Source organism: Spinacia oleracea, chromosome 4 (assembly GCF_020520425.1).
Source record: "Spinacia oleracea cultivar Varoflay chromosome 4, BTI_SOV_V1, whole genome shotgun sequence".
Lineage (NCBI taxonomy): Eukaryota > Viridiplantae > Streptophyta > Magnoliopsida > Caryophyllales > Amaranthaceae > Spinacia > Spinacia oleracea.
In genome coordinates, this window is record NC_079490.1 from 135,671,586 (window position 1) to 135,691,374 (window position 19,789).

A 19,789-nucleotide genomic window follows, 5' to 3' on the forward strand; every position below is an offset into this window, starting at 1 on the left:
TACCCATTCGATCATCCCCGCCTCACAACTTGATCATGCGTTCCATAAATCAATCCTAATTCAAACCCTAATTAAATCATAATTGTATTACCCTAAATTCCAAACAAACCCTAAATTTACATGATACAGAAATTTAACAACATACTATCAAAGAATACTTATGAAAGATTTAATCTTTACCTGGAATGACGAGTAAAATGAACTTCCACCCTCTGACACCAAAATGTAAATATCCAAAATGAAAATGAAAACCCGGCTTCAGAAACCCTTATATAATGAAGTAGCGGCAGTTATCAACGGTGCAGCGATTAAGCGTTTGAGGGGGAGGTTATTTTGTGTGGGAGGAATGAGGGGAGGTTTCCGGTTTTGGAGGGAGAGCAAACGAGCGGGAAACGAAATGGTCGAGAGCTCAACTGCTACTGGTAAGTTTATGGAGAGAGAGAGAGGGTGGAATAAGTGTAAAATATAATTTTACTAATTTAGTACAAATTTACAGCTACAAATTTATTACAAATTAAATTAAAAGGAAAAACATTAAACTTTTTGAATTCTGAAAAACTGAATCAGAATTCTAGAGAGAGAATTACGAAATAGAGGGAAATGATATATTGGTGGGCCAAAGCATAAATGGCACTTGAAATTACCCATTTGCCCAAGTTATACCATTTCAACGGTATAGTAGTTAGAGGCTTAAACAACCTCATAGAGATAGATTGTTGATTAAAGTCCTTGAAAGATTGAGAGAATATTTTCCGTAGTTATTTTCATTCATCAAGGCTCAATATATACATATTACAGGCCTATGATTTAGGCGTATAATCCGCCCATGCATCACGGCATATCTGCTAACCATAATGCACAGATATTGCTAACTGATTCTAACTTTACATAATTGCCTAATATACAATAATCTAGAATATATTAACATATATTCTAACACCCCCCCGCAGTTAAAACGGGTGGTTTCCCAACGTTGAGACTGTCCCGAAATTCGTCAAATAAGACTTGAGGAAGGCCCTTCGTAAAAATATCTGCAATCTGATACCGGGACGGGACATGTAAGACACGAACATGCCCTTTCGCCACCTTCTCACGAACAAAGTGGATATCCATTTCTATATGTTTGGTGCGTTGATGTTGCACTGGATTACCCGAGAGATAAATGGCACTCACGTTGTCACAATACACCAAAGTAGCCTTATTAATAGGACAATGTAGTTCTAGAAGAAGGTTTCGGATCCAACATGACTCGGAAACCACATTAGCGACCCCTCTATACTCCGCTTCAGCACTAGACCGAGATAGAGTGGGTTGTCTCTTAGACGACCATGAGAGCAGATTATCACCCATGTAAACACAATAACCCGATGTCGAACGCCGAGTATCGGGACACCCACCCCAGTCAGCATCAGTATATGAAATAAGATCCGAAACCGAAGAAGGGTAGAGGTGCAAGCCATGATCTAAAGTGCCCTGTATGTACCGTATAATCCGCTTAAGAGCATGCATATGATCATCACTCGGAGCATGCATATGTAAACAGATTTGTTGGACCGCATAAGATATATCCGGTCTGGTGAAAGTGAGGTACTGAAGAGCACATGCCAGGCTACGATAGAGAGTCGGATCAGAAAAAGGGGCACCAGAATGAGAACTGACCTTGGGTTGTGTGTTCACGGGGGTCAACGAGGCCTTACAAGAAGTCATACCAGCAGGCGTACTTGCGCTGAGAAAGAAACAACCCACATTTGTGTCGCTTCACCGCAATACCCAGAAAATAATTCAAAGGACCTAAATCCTTCATAGCAAATTCCGAGCTGAGAAGAGACATAATAGAACGGCGGAGAGCATCTGATGATGCTGTGAGGATAATATCATCAACATATAACAAAATGTAAGCCATATCAGAACCCTTACGAAAAATGAACAATGAATTGTCACACCTGCTGTTCACAAAACCAATGGAACACACAAAATCAGCAAACCGCTTGTACCACGCTCGTGGTGCCTGCTTAAGCCCATACAAAGACTTTCGTAACAAGCACACATAATCAGGATGAAATCTATCCCGAAAACCCATAGGTTGATGCATGTACACTGTCTCTTTTAGTTCACCATGTAGGAAAGCATTTTTGACATCTAATTGATGAAAGGGCCAATGCTTGGACAAGGAGAGACTAAGAACAGTACGGATCGTTGCCGGTTTTACAACCGGACTAAACGTCTCACCACAATCAATGCCAACCTGTTGAGTTTTGCCATCACCTACAAGACGGGCTTTATGCCGCTCAAAATCACCATTAGACTTTTCTTTATGGGTAAAAATCCACATAGAACGAATAACATTCACATTAGGCGGACGGGGCACCAACTCCCACGTCTTATTTTTAATAAGAGCATCAAATTCATCATTCATGGCCATTTTCCAATTCGGGTCACGTAGGGCGGTCAATGGGTTACGAGGGATAGGAGATTTCGTAACCGTGGTATGTAAGTTAAGTAGGCGTTTAGGCTTAACAATACCGTGTTGACTTCGAGTCATCATTCGTGACTGAGGAGGATGGATGTTTTGTTGGACAGATGGATTTGTATGTGGAGGAGATGATGATGTGGGCTGGCCCAAAGAGAGAGGCGTGTCTAATGATGGTTGAGAAGATGGGGGAAGTGAGGCAGCCAGGGAGGGTGTTAATTGGGCCGGCCCAGTAGCAGGATCAGTAGGGAACTGATCAGCGTGGGTAGGGGCAGGGTCCATTAACACAGGTTGGGCCTGGGATGGGGAGTTTGGTTGGGCCACGTTGTGGCTATTTTGAGAAGGAGAGGATTGCTGCAAATAATGTTTCAAATATGAAGAAGGTTCATCATCCAAAAAATTAAATGCAGAAGACGAGGGATTGTGTGACTCAGAAAATGGAAACACGTTCTCATCAAAAACCACGTGACGACAAATAAAGATTTTGTTAGATGATAAATCGTAACATTTATAGCCTCTATGGTTCGTAGGGTAACCCAAAAATACACAAGGAGTGGAGCGTGCTTGTAATTTGTGGATAGTGGTGGATGGGAATAGGGGGAAACACAAACACCCAAAAACCCGGAGATGAGAATAAGATGGTTTCCTATGATAGAGGACCTCAATAGGAGAAGCATGACCCAAAAGTTTGCTTGGTAACACATTTAAGAGATATGTAGCCATTTGTAAAGCATGGTGCCAAAAAGATGGGGGTAAAGAAGCATGTTCAAGAAGAGTCCGAATTATATTATTGATAGACCGAATTTTTCGTTCGGATTTCCCATTTTGTGATGATGTGTGAGGACATGAAAGACGAAAAGACACCCCATTATGTTCACAAAATGCCTTAAACTGACCATTCTCATATTCCCGCCCATTATCACATTGAACATTCTTGATTTGACGTTCAAATTGAGTATGAATGTGTGTTTTTAAGGCTAAGAATTTTGCATAGACATCTGATTTTCTACCCAACGGAAATGTCCACAGATAATTTGAGAAATCATCCAAAAATAACACATAATAACGATGACCCATAGAACTTAAAACCGGAGAAGTCCATAAATCACTATGGAAAATGTCAAATGGCAACAAAGTTTGCGAAACTGAGGAATTAAATGGCAATTTAATGTGTTTACCAAGAATACAAGAACGACAAATACTAGAACTACTAGATTTAGTACATTCAATGCTTTTATTGAGTCTAAGAAAATCCAAAATAGAAGCGCCCGGATGACCCAACCGATCATGCCAAAGGGAAGAAGTCACGACCGCAAAAGCAGATGGTGGGGTAGATGGAGTGGTGATGGTGGTGATGGGATAAAGGTCGCCCTGGCTATCACATCTCAGAAGGGCCTTCCCCGTCCGCAAATCCTTCACAAAAAACCCATAAGGATCAAATTCGACAGTTACAGAATTATCAGTAGTAAATTTACGAACTGAAATTAAATTCTTGATGAGTTTAGGGACATGGAGGACATTACGTAAGGCTAAAGGGGGGTTCGGGGAAGGCAATTTAGCGTGACCATAACCACGAATTGGAATTGAATGACCATTACCAACAACAATACCAGTATTAGGAGTGCTCAAATTAAAATAAGACGAGAGATTACCAGATGATGATGTCATATGAGAGGTAGCACCGGTATCCATATACCAATTGTTGTCGGGTGGGTTCAAGCTCATTGTGTGCATAGCCGATTCAACATCCGTCGGAACGAACGTGGGAACATACGATCCCATTGGCGGTGCTGCAGCTGTGTAAACTTGATGTGGATGAGGGCCCAAAACACTTGGCCCAGTTGGTTGCCTATTTGGGCCTGCAGTAGTTGGACGGGTCCAACTTTGTGTTGGATAAGGGCATGGAGGGGTGTAGTGAGGCACCCACTGCCACTGCCAAGAACCGTGGGGTGAAGCCTGCTGACTGCCACCAGAGTTCCGACCACCTGACCCACGGCCACCTGAACCACCTGATCCACCCTTGCCGCCACCATTACCCCGGCCACCGGAGCCACCTTTCCGGCCACCGTTGTGGCGGTTATGGGATTTATTTTTCCCACGATTATGGCCTGAGTTCTCGGTTGACACCGCAACCTCATCAGACGCGACCAACATCGCCACAGAACCACCTTGAGCTGCCTGTTCACGGGCCTCTAACAGAAGAGAAGACCGGGCCTCGCCGAACGGAGGAAGTGGTTTCGCGTGCCGAATTTGGGAGCCAACATATTTGTATGGCTCACTGAGACCCGACACCAACTGAAGGACGAGCCGGCTATTGGAAACCGGAGCACCGACGTTCTTGAGTTGGTCGGAAAGACTCTTGAGGTGCTGACAATATGCAGAAGCAGAGGGAAAATTCTCCAGCTTAGTGGTGGTGAATTCCTGTTCAAGAAGCACGGCCCGAGAATTCTGATGATCCTGGAATATCTCACGTAACCGCACCCATGCTTCCATAGCCGTCGAGTCTGGTTCCATAATGGTGTTCAAGAGATCCGTGGAGATCGTCGAATAAATCCATTGCAAAACCGTAGCATCAAGAGTGGTCCAAAGTTCAATCTCATCATCCGTTTCCGGAGCCGGCTTCTCCGTAGGTGGAGGGATGATGTGATGAAGAACCCTGTGCGAGCGGGCGTGGATTTTGAAGAGTTATGCCCACGTCCCGTATTGGATGTTTTCCATCTCCAAAGTAATGGAGACATGATTTCGAATGTTCGAAACAGATAAAGCCGGGTGAAAGAACGAGCCACCATTGTTGGATTTGTCACCTTTCTCAGGCATGGTGGCTGCAAAGAGGAAGAGAAGAGATGACGGAAGAAGGAGAAGAGGAGAGAGCAAGTAGGGCAGCGGAAGAAAACCCTAACTGACTGATACCATGTCAAGGGACCAACTCAACCAAAAGCTTAAGCTGATGGTTGAAGCCCCAAGATTAGTTTTATACTCTATCACGCCCCCTCACATGAAAGCCCTTTGGGCTTGAAGTGTGGATGCAGCATAGGCCTCCTCATACCTAGCGCGAAATATTCCACTTTGAAAAGAGGGGTGGATGAGATTCGAACCCGTGACCTTTGCGTCACGTTGGCTCTGATACCATGAAAGATTGAGAGAATATTTTCCGTAGTTATTTTCATTCATCAAGGCTCAATATATACATATTACAGGCCTATGATTTAGGCGTATAATCCGCCCATGCATCACGGCATATCTGCTAACCATAATGCACAGATATTGCTAACTGATTCTAACTTTACATAATTGCCTAATATACAATAATCTAGAATATATTAACATATATTCTAACAGTCCTTTTAACTTAATTATTGCTGACACGTGAATTGTGTTGTATTATGGTAACTTGGAAAAAAATGTCATAAAATATGACATGAAGTCCTCCCTCCAGATAAAATATGACACAAGCTTCTGCATCCACCACCGTAGGGAAGTAATTTTAAAGTCTTCATGTAGGTTTTTCATATAACAAAGAATATAGTAGTGTATGTAAAAAAAACTAACTAATTTGATCAAAATATTTGGGGAGACCGTCTGAAAAAAAAATCCAACTCTTTTTTTTTTGGACAAAGGCTAAAGACAACTAAGTTAACGAAAAACTACTACTACTAAAAGAAGTTTAAGACCAAATTGCACATGGTTACGATTTCATGTTCCGTTTTGACTTGCTTCCGATCCACCTTTAGGAAGGTGCATTTTGTGAAAGTCTGCAATTGTCCAAACCATAGGGATATTATTTGCAGTCTTTGAAGAGAGCTCATCAATTAGTTGTGTCGAGTCTGTAAGGATTAAGACTTCCTTCCTATCTATCGTCGCTGACCATTTAAGAGCTTCATGGGTCTCCTTCGCATCCGATGATAAGGCGGAGTGTGTTAGACCATAGTTTCCACCACCGTGCATAGTAGTTCCAACTATTGCCCATCCTCCTCCATAGATCCTAGTCTCCTTCTCCCAAGAGACATCAACCTACAAAACAAAGTCAGAAAATTCATTTTGTCCTTTCCCCAGATGTACATAATAGAAACTTGGTGGCTTAACCAACTATTGTGATGGCAAAGAGCTATCCATAGTGAACTTGTGCGACAACTTGAAGATTCTCAAATCTTATAGAGCTTGATCTATGTACAACAAGGCCAATCTTGCGCGACCATTAGCATTTTGAAAGACCATTTAATTACATGTAATTCAAATACTCCACAACATCGACAAAAACATCCCTAGGCGAGTACTATTCTTACCATCCTTGCTATAGAAGAGCAGGATATAGTTTTGAAACCATTCATGGAACATAATAGTTTCATCATTATCAGAGCAAAGAGATAACGGGCAAAGAGCCTACACAATCTTTGTTATGCAACAAAACCGAAACAAGTGTTGTAAGTCCTTCATATCTACGCCACAATAATCATAATTTGTAGCAACATTAATGTCCCTCCTTGCCAGGTTTCCTTTGACATCAAGAGCATTATGAGATAATTTCCATTGAAATTTTTTCCATTTTGTTAGTTTTAAGAAATTATTTCATTAGCTCATAATTATTTTATTATGAGGAATAGTAGTTGATTAATTTTTAAGGGAGGTGCTAAACGCAGTATGATTTTACTTGACGCAACTTCTTTTACTTTTATTTTTTTCATTATAAAAAAAACCTTAACCCTCACTTAATTTTATTATTTTCACTCAATATTTTTTGATATTATTTCGTTTCAAATAAATTTGATTTTTTTTTGGTGTCATGTGTATCTAATCACATAAGAATACATATTTTGATTGCAATTGACGATTTTTTGACTTGGAATTGAGGTACTTTTCTATTATTTTTCCTGTTTTTTCGAGCTTTTTCATGCACCTTGTATGAAATAAATACTTTTATTTTGTATATATTGAACAGAGTATAATTAACTATTTCGTACAGATTGAACAAAAATTTAATTAGCCATTTTGTACATATTGAACAAGATATAATTAACCATTTCGTACAGATTGAAGATAACATAACTAAGGATTTCGTATAAATTTAACAAAGCATAATACCGTACAAATTGAACATAACATAAATGGGTTATATCATCACTACTAATCTATAAAAAACACCAACTACATGACCAATCAACAATACTTTCATTATAGACAACTGAAAGAATTAGCATCATCATTTTGTTCAAATTTGTACGGAATACTTCGTTCTGTTATGTCCAATCCGTATGAAATGGTTAGTTATATTTGTTCAATCAGTATGAAATATTTAATTATATTTTGTTCAATCTGTACAAAATAGAAGTATTTATTTCATACAAATCGCATGTAAAAGCTCAAAAAACAGGAAAAAACGAAAATTACCTCAATTACATGGTCTTCCAAGTCAAAAAGAATCTTCAACTACAATCAAAATATGTTTCTAATTTGATTAGACACACGTGACACTAATAATAAATCATATTTATTTGAACCAAAACAATATCAAAAATGGTTGGCAAAAAATAATAAAAGTGAGAGTTAGTTTTTTTTTAGAATGAAAAAAATGAAAGTAATAAGGGTTACGTCAAGTAAACTCATGTTGCGTTTAGCAACCGTAATATTTAAAGTAACATTATTTCTCGAATTCCAAACCATTAACAAATAATTCGTCGTGCCGTATAAAACAGGCTACAGGCCTACAGGTAGTGACCAAGCAGTGGGCTTATCCGCTATAATGTGTTTCTTAGAAGCAAGATAGGCCCAAAGTATTGCCCATTGGGCCTACTAAAGCAAAATGATCTGCATATTAGAGTTTTCCTAATAGACACACGAAACCTGATTTACGTTAAAACATATTAGGTGCATTGTGGTATGTCGTGCACCCTTTCACATTTTTTCCAAACTAGTTGTTGGCCCGTGCGCTAGCGCGCAGGGTCCCCCGAGATATAAAAGTCTATTAGGTAAAAAATCAGTACAAAAAACTTTATGGAAAATGCATACATATCGTCAACACAAAATCATCATTCATGTCAATCAAGTTCGGTGATCTATGAAACACGAAATAAAGATGCCATAAATGAATTGAACATGAATTGGATGAAATAAGAGAAATAAAGATACCATAAAAATTCCTAATGTTGATTACCTTTCAATAAAAATCCAAGATGTTCCATAAATCAAGAATCTAAACAAACCAATACTATTCACAGACACTAAGATAGCCGCATGACAACAAAAAAGAGTTGCCTATAACACACCACGTCTAAACTAGCACAACCACTGCCAATCATATGGTGACACAGTCAAAAATATAAAACACCATATAAAGATATACTAACCCCGAATCACACTTATCTAAGTAATTTATATGCATATGTCAGAAGAGAGATTACCGGAGACCTAGGTCAAACAAACTCACTCGACCCCTTAGATTGAGCACACGCGGAACTCAAACCTGCCAAAGGTTAACAAATAAATAGATGATTAGACCAGAGTAAATTCATGTCTTGTATAAACAACTGATTAAAAGAAAGGATATATACTATGCATGTATAGCTAGATATCTTGACTGGATACAAGCACATCAGAAGCTTGTAATGTCTATGCTTGAGAAACGGGTAATCCTATATGAACTGCAGTTTGGCTTTGATCTACAGCAGCAATGTGGATGTGTTGTCTTGGACAGTACCCAATTGTTGCACTTAAGATTGCACACTCTAATTTGGGGAAGTTTGGAGTGTAAGATTACAAAACTATGCAATAAGATAAACTCAGAGAGACCACCAGTACATAATACAATAGAGAAGCAGATGCATCTTAACTTACATGATAACTTTGTGCATGTTCCTACACCTGGCGATGCATAATTTGAATTCCACATATGTTGTGTAGTATTGAAGACTCCCTAAATGAACATCTAGAACAATGAGATATGTAGTCGGTGAAGGAAATAATGCCCTTGGTCCAAGTATGCATTCTATGTTAAGTCTAATAAATGCGGTTCAGTATTAATTAACAAGTTAATAATTCAGTGAGATCAAGTGAGCTGAATGCCTAGCTAGAGGCCGCTTCAGTTCAAGTGGAATTTATGATATTAATCCACAGCTTACTCTTGACTGAACCCGTAGGGTCACACAAATAGTACGTAAACGGATCAAGTATTTAAAGGCATTAAATACTCTATCTATGGATATTCGGAATCGACGGATCTTGGTTTCAGTGGGAGCTGAGATCGTCACAAGCAAGAAATGAATACTCCGGAAACGATAATATTGCCGGAATCGGAAATATGGATCGTATCGGAAATATAAATATTATCCAAGTCGTAGATGTTGCCGGAAACGGAAACATGGTACGTATAGGAAAATATTATCGGAAATGGAAATATTGCCGAAATCGGAAATATTGCCGGAAACGGAAATATTGTCAGAATCGGAAATATTATCGGAATCGGAAAATAATTCCGGAAACGGAAATATTAAATATTTGTTCGAAATGGAAATTAATTCCGGAATCGGAAATATTAAATATTGTTCGTATCGGAAATGAATTCCGGAACCGGGAATTTAATCGGAAGCGTATCGTACGAATAAGCATCGGACGAGGCCTGCCGGACGAGGGCCCAGCACGAAGCCAGGCCATCGCCCAGCAAGCCAAGCGCGCCACACGAACATCCAAGGCCACGCCAGGCCCAGCGCAAGGCCAGGCCCAGCAGGCCATGGCAGCGCGCGCAGCGCGCGCAGCAATGGGCTGCGAGCTGTGCTGCTGCTCGCGTCGGCTTGCGGCTCGCGTGGGCTGAGTGGCCGTGTGGGCTGTGCGCGGGCATGGCCTGCACGCTCGTTGGTCATGCTCGTGTAGAGTTTGTGTTCACATACGAAACCTAAATTGTATAGGATTTGTTTGATGATTAAATTCCTAATCCTAAAAGGATAAAATTAATTAGTTAGAGTCCTACTAGGATTCTAGTTTAACTAATTAGTATCCTAATAGGATTCCAGTTCCTTTTCCATACCTCTATAAATAAGGGCCTAGGGTCATTATTTGCGGGTACGATTGAAGTATTCAAAGGGTAAGTTTTTGAAATAAAATTAACCATACACTTGCAAACACTACCCGAAATTCCTAGTAACCTTAAGGGCGATTCTAGTTGGTCTAACTTGAGGCGGATCCGGACGTACTGTGGACTATCTACGGAGGGACGACATTTGGAGTCCTAAAGACTTGTTCTTGTTCGGTTCGGGCGCAGCTAGGGAAGGCACGCTACAACATGTATGCATCAATTCTATGCTAAATGATTATGTGAATATAATATGCTTTCCTGGCTTTATGGTTTTTCCGCATGATTTATGAATTTTCATATGTATCATAACCTAACAGTGGTATCACGAGCCTCTTATTATTTTCATAATCTAAATTGCATAAACATGGTTAAATATTACAAATTTGCAAGTATTAAAAAGGGGTGATTAATTTTCGTAATTGTTAATTAATTGCAAATTGCGTTTATTTAATTATACGTACGCATTTTTTCGGCAGTTTCTTCGTTACTCATCCAAATCGAGTGATTTTTGTGTCAATTCCGCATGTAAAAGGCATTCTAAAATTTTGACAAAACTAGTATTTTTCGGCCGAACCCAGAATTCTCAAATTCGAAGCCTAACTATGACTTTTCGGAGGTTTTAGTTTTTCGAATGCAAAATTTCGTAAATTTAAGATGTCAAATTAAATATTTGCGATTCTTGTTGATAAATCTTGAATTTTTGATTGACCTACTGTATATGTTTAACAAGTTTGAATGCCTAGCCTTGTTAATTATGCAATCTAATTTGTAATTATGATTAATTTGTTGAAAATTGGAATAATTTAGAATTAATTTGATTTTCATAATTAGTTATAATTTAATTAGATACCTATGATTAAAAACCACCATAAAAATTGTAAATTTATGTTAAATTTTAAATTTTTATGACCTAGACTTGAATCCATGTTAATCGGAAATCAATTAAATAATAAATTTTCGATTTTTCGCCCTAAAATTATGAAATTAATATTATTTATTAATTTGTCATTAATTTTGAATATAAATTTTTAATTTTTTATGCGATTCGCTCATATAACTTGCACGCACAAAGCAATGGACGCTACGTGTTACCCTTAAGAGGTGTTGTATAGTGCGGGCATGTGACGACGAGCAAGGGAGCTCGTCGCCCATGCGGTACGAATGCAGCGAGCAAGGGCATGATGCACGAGCACAAGGCAGCAGCCCTGCCTTGTGTCGTGGGCTGTGAGCAATGGGCGCATGGGCAAGGGCGAGAGCAAGGCACGAGCAGTCGCGTGAGGGCAGCAAGCGTGCTGCGCCACAGCGCGCACTACCTCGCGCAAGCATGCGGAGCCTCGCGCGCAGCGAGCGCTAGTGTGCGTACCACGAGCGCTACGCACAGCGTCGATGGCTCGCGCGCAGCGAGCGTCATCTCGCATACTGCTGCCTCGTGCGATGAGCGCAAGCTCGCGTGCGGGAAAGGCAGGCGCGCAGCGAGCGATGGCTCGCATAAATCGAGCGATGGGGCGCGCAGCGAGCGATGGCTCGCGTGCATCGAGCGCTGGCGCGCGCAGCGAGCACCAGCTCGCGTGTTCGATTGATGCCTTGCGATGGTGAGCAGCAGCGATGCGACGCAGCGCATGGGCTGCGCGCACATGGCCAGCGATGGCTGTGTGCGTGTGGCCCATGGGCGTGCGTTGCGTGATATTGTTGCGTTGCGATTAAATCGTTTTAAAAATTTTAATTTGAAATTTTCAGTTTACGTAATTTTAATTAATTTTAAAATTAATAATTTAAATTATTTTCTTGGATTTTAATTTTGAGTATTGTAATTATAATAAATTTTATTTATTCTAATTATTTTACTAAAATTAAAATCATGAATTAATTTAAATACGACTGAAATTAAATTAAATTTATGGATTCAATTATAAATTTATATGAGCTTTAAATTTTAATTAAATTTGTATGTTTCCGGTTAGACTAGAAATACATTTTTATGTTTAAAATTAGTAAAGCATATGAATTTATTGGTTTAAGTGGGAGCCCTTTTTAGTCATATACTCTTGATTAGGTCTACAAATCCTTAAGGTTAAAACAACTTGATTAGAATTAATAAGGACTGAATAATTTGTAGATTATTGGTGCCCTTGATTAATTGCTGCAAATGTTTATGTGATGCATAATGTGTTTTACTAACCAGCTATGTGGGCCATTCATGATAATGAATGGGTGAATGGTATATATTGTATATGTACTGTTTTGCAGGTTATGAAGTGACTAGTATGGCCCAAATAGGATAGAAAATATGGTCTGCGTACCACTAATTTGAATGTAATTGGTCTAAAGTACCAAAATTGTTTTTCAATTCAAATATGGTCTGCGTGCCATCAAATAGTTGTAATTAGTTTTAATTATAGCTTATCCTATTTGAAGAAAATGGTGCCTCCCACGGAGATTTTCAAGACGGACTTTGAAGTTGAAGCTTCAAGATGAAGTCGGGCCATACTAGATCACATTTATCTTATGCATGCTTTAAGTTATTTATTGCTTTAAATATGTCTTAATTATGCATGAGATTGTGGCTTGATTATGTTGCATGATTAAGGATTTTAGTTCACTTAAAATCTAACCAACATAGTAAGAGCCTTAAGTTCCAAACTTAAAAATTGAGTTATAAGGTGCCATGCCAAAATATACACTTGCTTGGATATCCTTTACATCAATCTAGTAATAGTTTTCGCTCAGCGAGGTGTTACTTATTGGTCCTAAAGGGACAAGGTACACAAATAATTGTGAGTACATGTTAGTTTTGGTGAAACTCAACGATATAAGTAAGGAGTCCTTTTATGTCGTGGCAAAATCGATAGGTTTACCTAATAAGTTCTTAGACGTACCTATCAACCAAGAATAGTTTCTAGACTATTAGCAAAAGGCTTTTGCTTACCTAAAATGTTTTAGAATTGAGTCGACAAACTGTGCTTAATTCTTCAATGGTTTTAGGGTCTTTGAATCATTTTATTCACACCTGCCGGAACACATAATTCGAATAAAATGCTAATGACTTGTTTAAATTGCATGATTGCTTTCATTTTCAAGTTATTATTCATGATAAATGTTTAGACTTTGCATGCTTCAATGTATGTTTTAATTATTGTTTATAATTAAATATCTTGCACTGCAATAAATCCTTTTAGAAAGGTAACAGTAAATTTCCTCGATTGGTAGTGCATTCAAGAACGATTCACGGAAATGAGAGAAAATGAGCGATTTAAAATGTACGTTTCTTTTAGCGACTTTTATGGTTGTTTTCGAGTATCAAAGTTGAATGGCAAACCGATTGGTGCTTGTGAATTCAAAATACAATGTAGTTTTGAGATCATAAAGCATTGAGTTTAAACACTCGGCTTTACCAATGGTTAACAACCTAATATCTTTGTCCATTTAATTCTCGAATGAGTCTAGTCCCTAGACAGTCGAATAAGATTGATGCTTAGAGAACTTTAGAAGCTTCTGGTAAGATCATCTAGTTGAAACAGAATATTCAACATAAATAAAATGGTAAGAACTCTGTTGGAATGACATCGGACATGTCTAACAAAGTATAAAAGTCAACACTATAGAATTCAATTCTTAAGACTATAAGAAAGGGTACAAGAAATAGGAAAACAAGGAACAAATGAAAGGAATTTACGATTCCGTTTCTACCTATAAGTTTATGTTTAAAGAGAAGTGACCTAGCAATCAAACTTCCTTGGTATCATATACCGCTTGAGGTTCTTACTTCAGTAAAAACTCAAACAATGGAATCTAGGCTACACTAATGACCTACAAGTGGGAAATGAAGCATGGCAATGCTACATTAGTTGTAGGGTCATCTAGTTTGTTTTAAGTCCTTTCAAAGGCTGGAACTTAATGGATATTTTGTTCCATAATCAGCATACCTAAATTTCTGTTTCAAACACAGAAAGACTCACATTCAGAAGAACAAAAACAATGTTTGTTTGTTTATTTGAATGAAATGGTCATTTACGGGTTGAGTCAATATGCTTGATTAAAACAAACAACTCTTTAAAAATAAAAACTTTACTAGGTGCAAATCAAACCCTTGATTTGAGTTCCACTAATCTTTGGCATTGTTGCTTAGACCATATCAACAAGTTAACATTCAAAACCTCTATTTTAATGGACTTTTGAAAGTTCATTGATTTCTAGATCAATTTAAGATGACTAGTCTTACTTGTTGAAAGTAACAAAAGATATGAACTATTATTAGAACGCCTAGACAATTGAGTTCAAAGCTAAAGAAAGATTTTATGACTTTATTATTTCACATGGATTTGAGTGAATATAGGTTTATTGACTCAAATGTGATATAAGTTGAATCTGTTTGGGTAGTTCCAAGATTCAGAAGTATAAAATCCACTTGGCAAGAAATCATAAAGATCTAGGTTAGATCATGTTGATGATTACTTGAGACCAAATATGATCATCAATGGTTGTGTGTTGTAATTTCACAATCTAGGTCCATAAGATATGGCATATCTTAGTTGGAATAATCGAAGTCAATTAGTACTTGATTCGATTAATGATGAATCATAAGGACTTTTCCTATAATTTCTAAAACAAAATGCTCAACTACCACCAAACTAAACCAAATTCGTCAAAGCTATTGAAAAGTAATTTCAGAATATCTTTTTTCATAATATATCTAAAGAGTTCCTAAACTCAGTGGGAGCTTAGTGTTTGTTATTCAACAAACTAAGGCCCAAGTATAGATATATGTTTCATTGTGATTTATTCAAATGAGATACAAGGGTATTGTTTCTACCACGAATTTTTGAGAACATAATGTTTGTTTGCTCGAAATAATGTCCTTTTGGAGATTCGTTTCCAAAATGACAAGTGGGAGAAAATAGACCTCGAAAGTGTTCAAGGCGAACAACAAACATAAACGGACATTCCGGAGGCTTTTCGAAGTGCTTCAGAAAATCCGAACTTATTCTTTAAGGACTTTAGAAGTGGTTTTAGAGAATAGACATCTCTTAGAAGACTTCACAAGTGCTTCAAGGAGAAACAGAATATTCAAAGGACTTTCAAGTGGCTATTGATATTCTATTTGTTTGATGTTCTATACCCAAGTAGGCATAGAGTTCAAGTCACTGAAACTATGCGATTCTTCTATTAGATAGTGAAGAAACCTACAACTTACAGTCAAACTATTATCACAAAGATTAATGAGTTTGTGACTTGTAAGAAAGCTATGACGAAACCCAGATTCCCTAAAATGGTTAAAGGCCATATATAGACTCAAATGTTTTAAATGGTTAGAGGCCATAAAACATACTAAATGTTTTGATGACAAAATTGAAATTTTGTTGATTTGCAAGAATAGTTTCACACCTATTGGTTGCAAGTTTGTTTTAAGGATAAAAACCATCAAACATGAAATTGTGTTCACACACAAAGCTAGATTAGTTGCTAAAGGTTACAAGCAAATTCACGATGTGGATTGTGTTGAAACCTCATGCAAAATCGTAATGCTTAAGTCTATAATTCAAGCAATGATTGCATATTGGTACATATGGCAATTGGATGACAAAACATCTTCCTCGGTCAAATGTTGGAAGAAACTATGTACATGGTATGTCATAGGATTTGTGGATCCAAATAAATGCTTGAAAAGAAAAGCTAGTTTATAAAATCTAAGTACAGATTTAAGCAAGCAAATTGGGAATTAGAAATGTATTTTAGTGAAGCTAATAAGTATTTTAATTTCATAAAATGCACATAATTCTTATAGATATATAAGAAGTTTAGTGGGAGTACATAAAACTTAATTGGTCCTATGTGTATCACACACATATCTCTCTATTGTGAAATAACATTCAAATGATAATGACTTAGATTTGAAATTATTCATCAATGATGGACCAAGGCGAAACTTAGTACATACTGGGTATTAAGATCTATTTGCAAAGATCTTATATTAATGTTTTGGATTAAGTAATGGCATTTACTAAATCAAACACGAAAGACTCCATTGGAGATATTCGACCCATGTGAATAAATCTAAGTAAAGAATGTTTGAACTATGTATAAGCATTTACTAAGTTAAACATCCAAGGATCTAAGTAAGATTCTTAACCTATATTATATGTCAAAGAATTTAGCTGGATTTAGTATCTACTGAAACTAGATGAGCTAAAGTTACATGAATAGAATTCAATTGGGAATTATTCTGCAAAAGAATTTATCATGTATGATATAATATGAGGATCGCCAAAAACGTATCATATGACTTTAGGCATGACGAACATATACCAATCTCTATTGATCTAAGTGAAGATCAACTAGATTGAGATCAAGAACACTTATGGTACTTGAAAAGGTACATAGGAATAGTTCTTGATTCAAGGAAATAAAGATATGCTCAATATTGATGCTACACGCATAAACACTGGCAAAGGATCAAACAAGACCCCTTGGAGTTAACCATTGACAAGGACGAGCTAAAGAGCATCGTGTTTTGAAATGGCAACATGGATTGAAGACCATGAGTTGTTGCGTGGGAAATTAAAATAATAATTTCTATGTTCTAAGATATAGTTGGAGAGTCTTCCACATATCTGTGAACTGCTTGGATAAGTAGATCCAAACAAAGTATCACTAGCAACCTATACAGTTGAAGTAAAAGTAATTATTGCCTAAGAAGCAATAAAATAGAGTTGTTTATATGAGTTCTTCATTGAATTTGGGAAGATCACATGTCTGTTGACTTAATGGTTCTTCATTGCAAAATGCGTAGAACCACTAATGTAGCAAGAAAGACTAGATCACAAAATAAACATACTCAAAAGTTCTTATCATCATATCTCGAAGAACATTCGATGAAAAGGATGTTAAGATTGGCAAAGCGTGATAACTAAACCTATGCAACAAGTGAGAAGCAACACTCACGTTGTAGCACTGGAAATCAAGCATAGCTTTGAATTCCATGAACTGTTTTAAGGATGGGTTCGAGGCCCATGGCTGTAGAACATTAGGGTTAAACATTTATCATATATGAAATGTATTTTCATATTCCATTTAATCTTGGTTTAGTATTAAATGATGAGTCCCTTCAAATTTGACGATATATATTCAAGATAGACTGTCAGGACCAGTCCTGTGACTAAGAAATGTCTATCAAGTGAACTTGAATGTCAAAGGTTGAAAATGGTCCCTAGTCGGAGTTTTCTATAAAATTGGACGCAAAGAAAACGTTAGACGACTAGAATGCAAGATGACTAGTAGTTCTGTTTCTTGAACTATGTGGACATGGCAATGTCATAATCATTTGCATAGATACTTACTTTGGGAAGACTAGTATCGGACATACCTATGAAACTTTACTGTAAGAGATGAAAATCTGTCATAAGTAAATTTCATTAAAAATTATTAGACACTAAATCCTCAATACCTGAGTGATTTGAGATTACTTGTTTGAGAACTGGTTGCTTTGACGTTGACCAACCGTCGCACCGTAAAAGGAGGCTATAAAGGCAACGCTCAGGTAATCACCTATCAAACGAAGTCTAATCTCAAGATCGCAAGATTGGGATTGTCCTCCCATAAATCGGGATGAGATGCTTAAAAGTTGTACAAGGCCACTCGGAGAGCTAGAAACTGTGAAATGCATGGCCGTGCTCGGATGAATCATAGGCTATGATTATCTGTTTATTTGATCAGTTGAACTCTGAAACCGAGAAACACCTCTGGACATAATAAGGATGACAACTCTTACCTTATGTTCAAGAGCAAGCATCGAGCGACAAAGGAATTAGGAAATGCACACTTGTCCCTAAGGACAAGTGGGAGACTGAAGGAAATAATGCTCTTGGTCCAAGTATGCATTCTATGTTAAGTCTAATAAATGCGGTTCAGTATTAATTAACAAGTTAATAATTCAGTGAGATCAAGTGAGCTGAATGCCTAGCTAGAGGCCGCTTCAGTTCAAGTGGAATTAATGATATTAATCCACAGCTTACTCTTGACTGAACCCGTAGGGTCACACAAATAGTACGTAAACGGATCAAGTATTTAAAGGCATTAAATACTCTATCTATGGATATTCGGAATCGACGGATCTTGGTTTCAGTGGGAGCTGAGATCGTCACAAGCAAGAAATGAATACTCCGGAAACGATGATATTGCCGGAATCGGAAATATGGATCGTATCGGAAATATAAATATTATTCAAGTCGTAGATGTTGCCGGAAACGGAAACATGGTACGTATAGGAAAATATTATCGGAAATGGAAATATTGCCGAAATCGGAAATATTGCCGGAAACGGAAATATTGTCAGAATCGGAAATATTATCGGAATCGGAAAATAATTCCGGAAACGAAAATATTAAATATTTGTTCGAAACGGAAATTAATTTCGGAATCGGAAATATTAAATATTGTTCGTATCGGTAATGAATTCCGGAACCGGAAATTTAATCGGAAGCGTATCGTACGAATAAGCATCGGACGAGGCCTGCCGGACGAGGGCCCAGCACGAAGCCAGGCCATCGCCCAGCAAGCCAAGCACGCCACACGAACAGCCAAGGCCACGCCAGGCCCAGCGCAAGGCCAGGCCCAGCAGGCCATGGCAGCGCGCGCAGCGCGCGCAGCAATGGGCTGCGAGCTGTGATGCTGCTCGCGTGGGCTGAGCGGCCGTGTGGGCTGTGCGCGGGCATGGCCTGCACGCTCGTTGGTCATGCTCGTGTAGAGTTTGTGTTCACATACGAAACCTAAATTGTATAGGATTTGTTTGATGATTAAATTCCTAATCCTAAAAGGATAAAATTAATTAGTTAGAGTCCTACTAGGATTCTAGTTTAACTAATTAGTATCCTAATAGGATTCCAGTTCCTTTTCCATACCTCTATAAATAAGGGCCTAGGGTCATTATTTGCGGGTACGATTGAAGTATTCAAAGGGTAAGTTTTTGAAATAAAATTAACCATACACTTGCAAACACTAGCCGAAATTCCTAGTAACCTTAAGGGCGATTCTAGTTGGTCTAACTTGAGGCGGATCCGGACGTACTGTGGACTATCTACGGAGGGACGACATTTGGAGTCCTAAAGACTTGTTCTTGTTCGGTTCGGTCGCAGCTAGGGAAGGCACGCTACAACATGTATGTATCAATTCTATGCTAAATGATTATGTGAATATAATATGCTTTCCTGGCTTTATGGTTTTTCCGCATGATTTATGAATTGTCATATGTATCATAACCTAAC

General features: G+C 38.0%; 1 long non-coding RNA gene across 1 annotated transcript; it reads right to left on the reverse strand.

Annotated features, from left to right (window-relative positions):
• Positions 1–5,988: 5,988 nt before the first annotated feature.
• On the reverse strand, positions 5,989–9,414 carry LOC130459184 (uncharacterized). The gene is made up of 3 exons (XR_008918398.1): positions 9,299–9,414; positions 8,866–8,927; positions 5,989–6,481 (listed from the first exon to the last, which is right to left on the reverse strand). It is a non-coding gene; the product is annotated as an uncharacterized lncRNA (long non-coding RNA).
• Between the last annotated feature and the right edge of the window lie 10,375 nt (positions 9,415–19,789).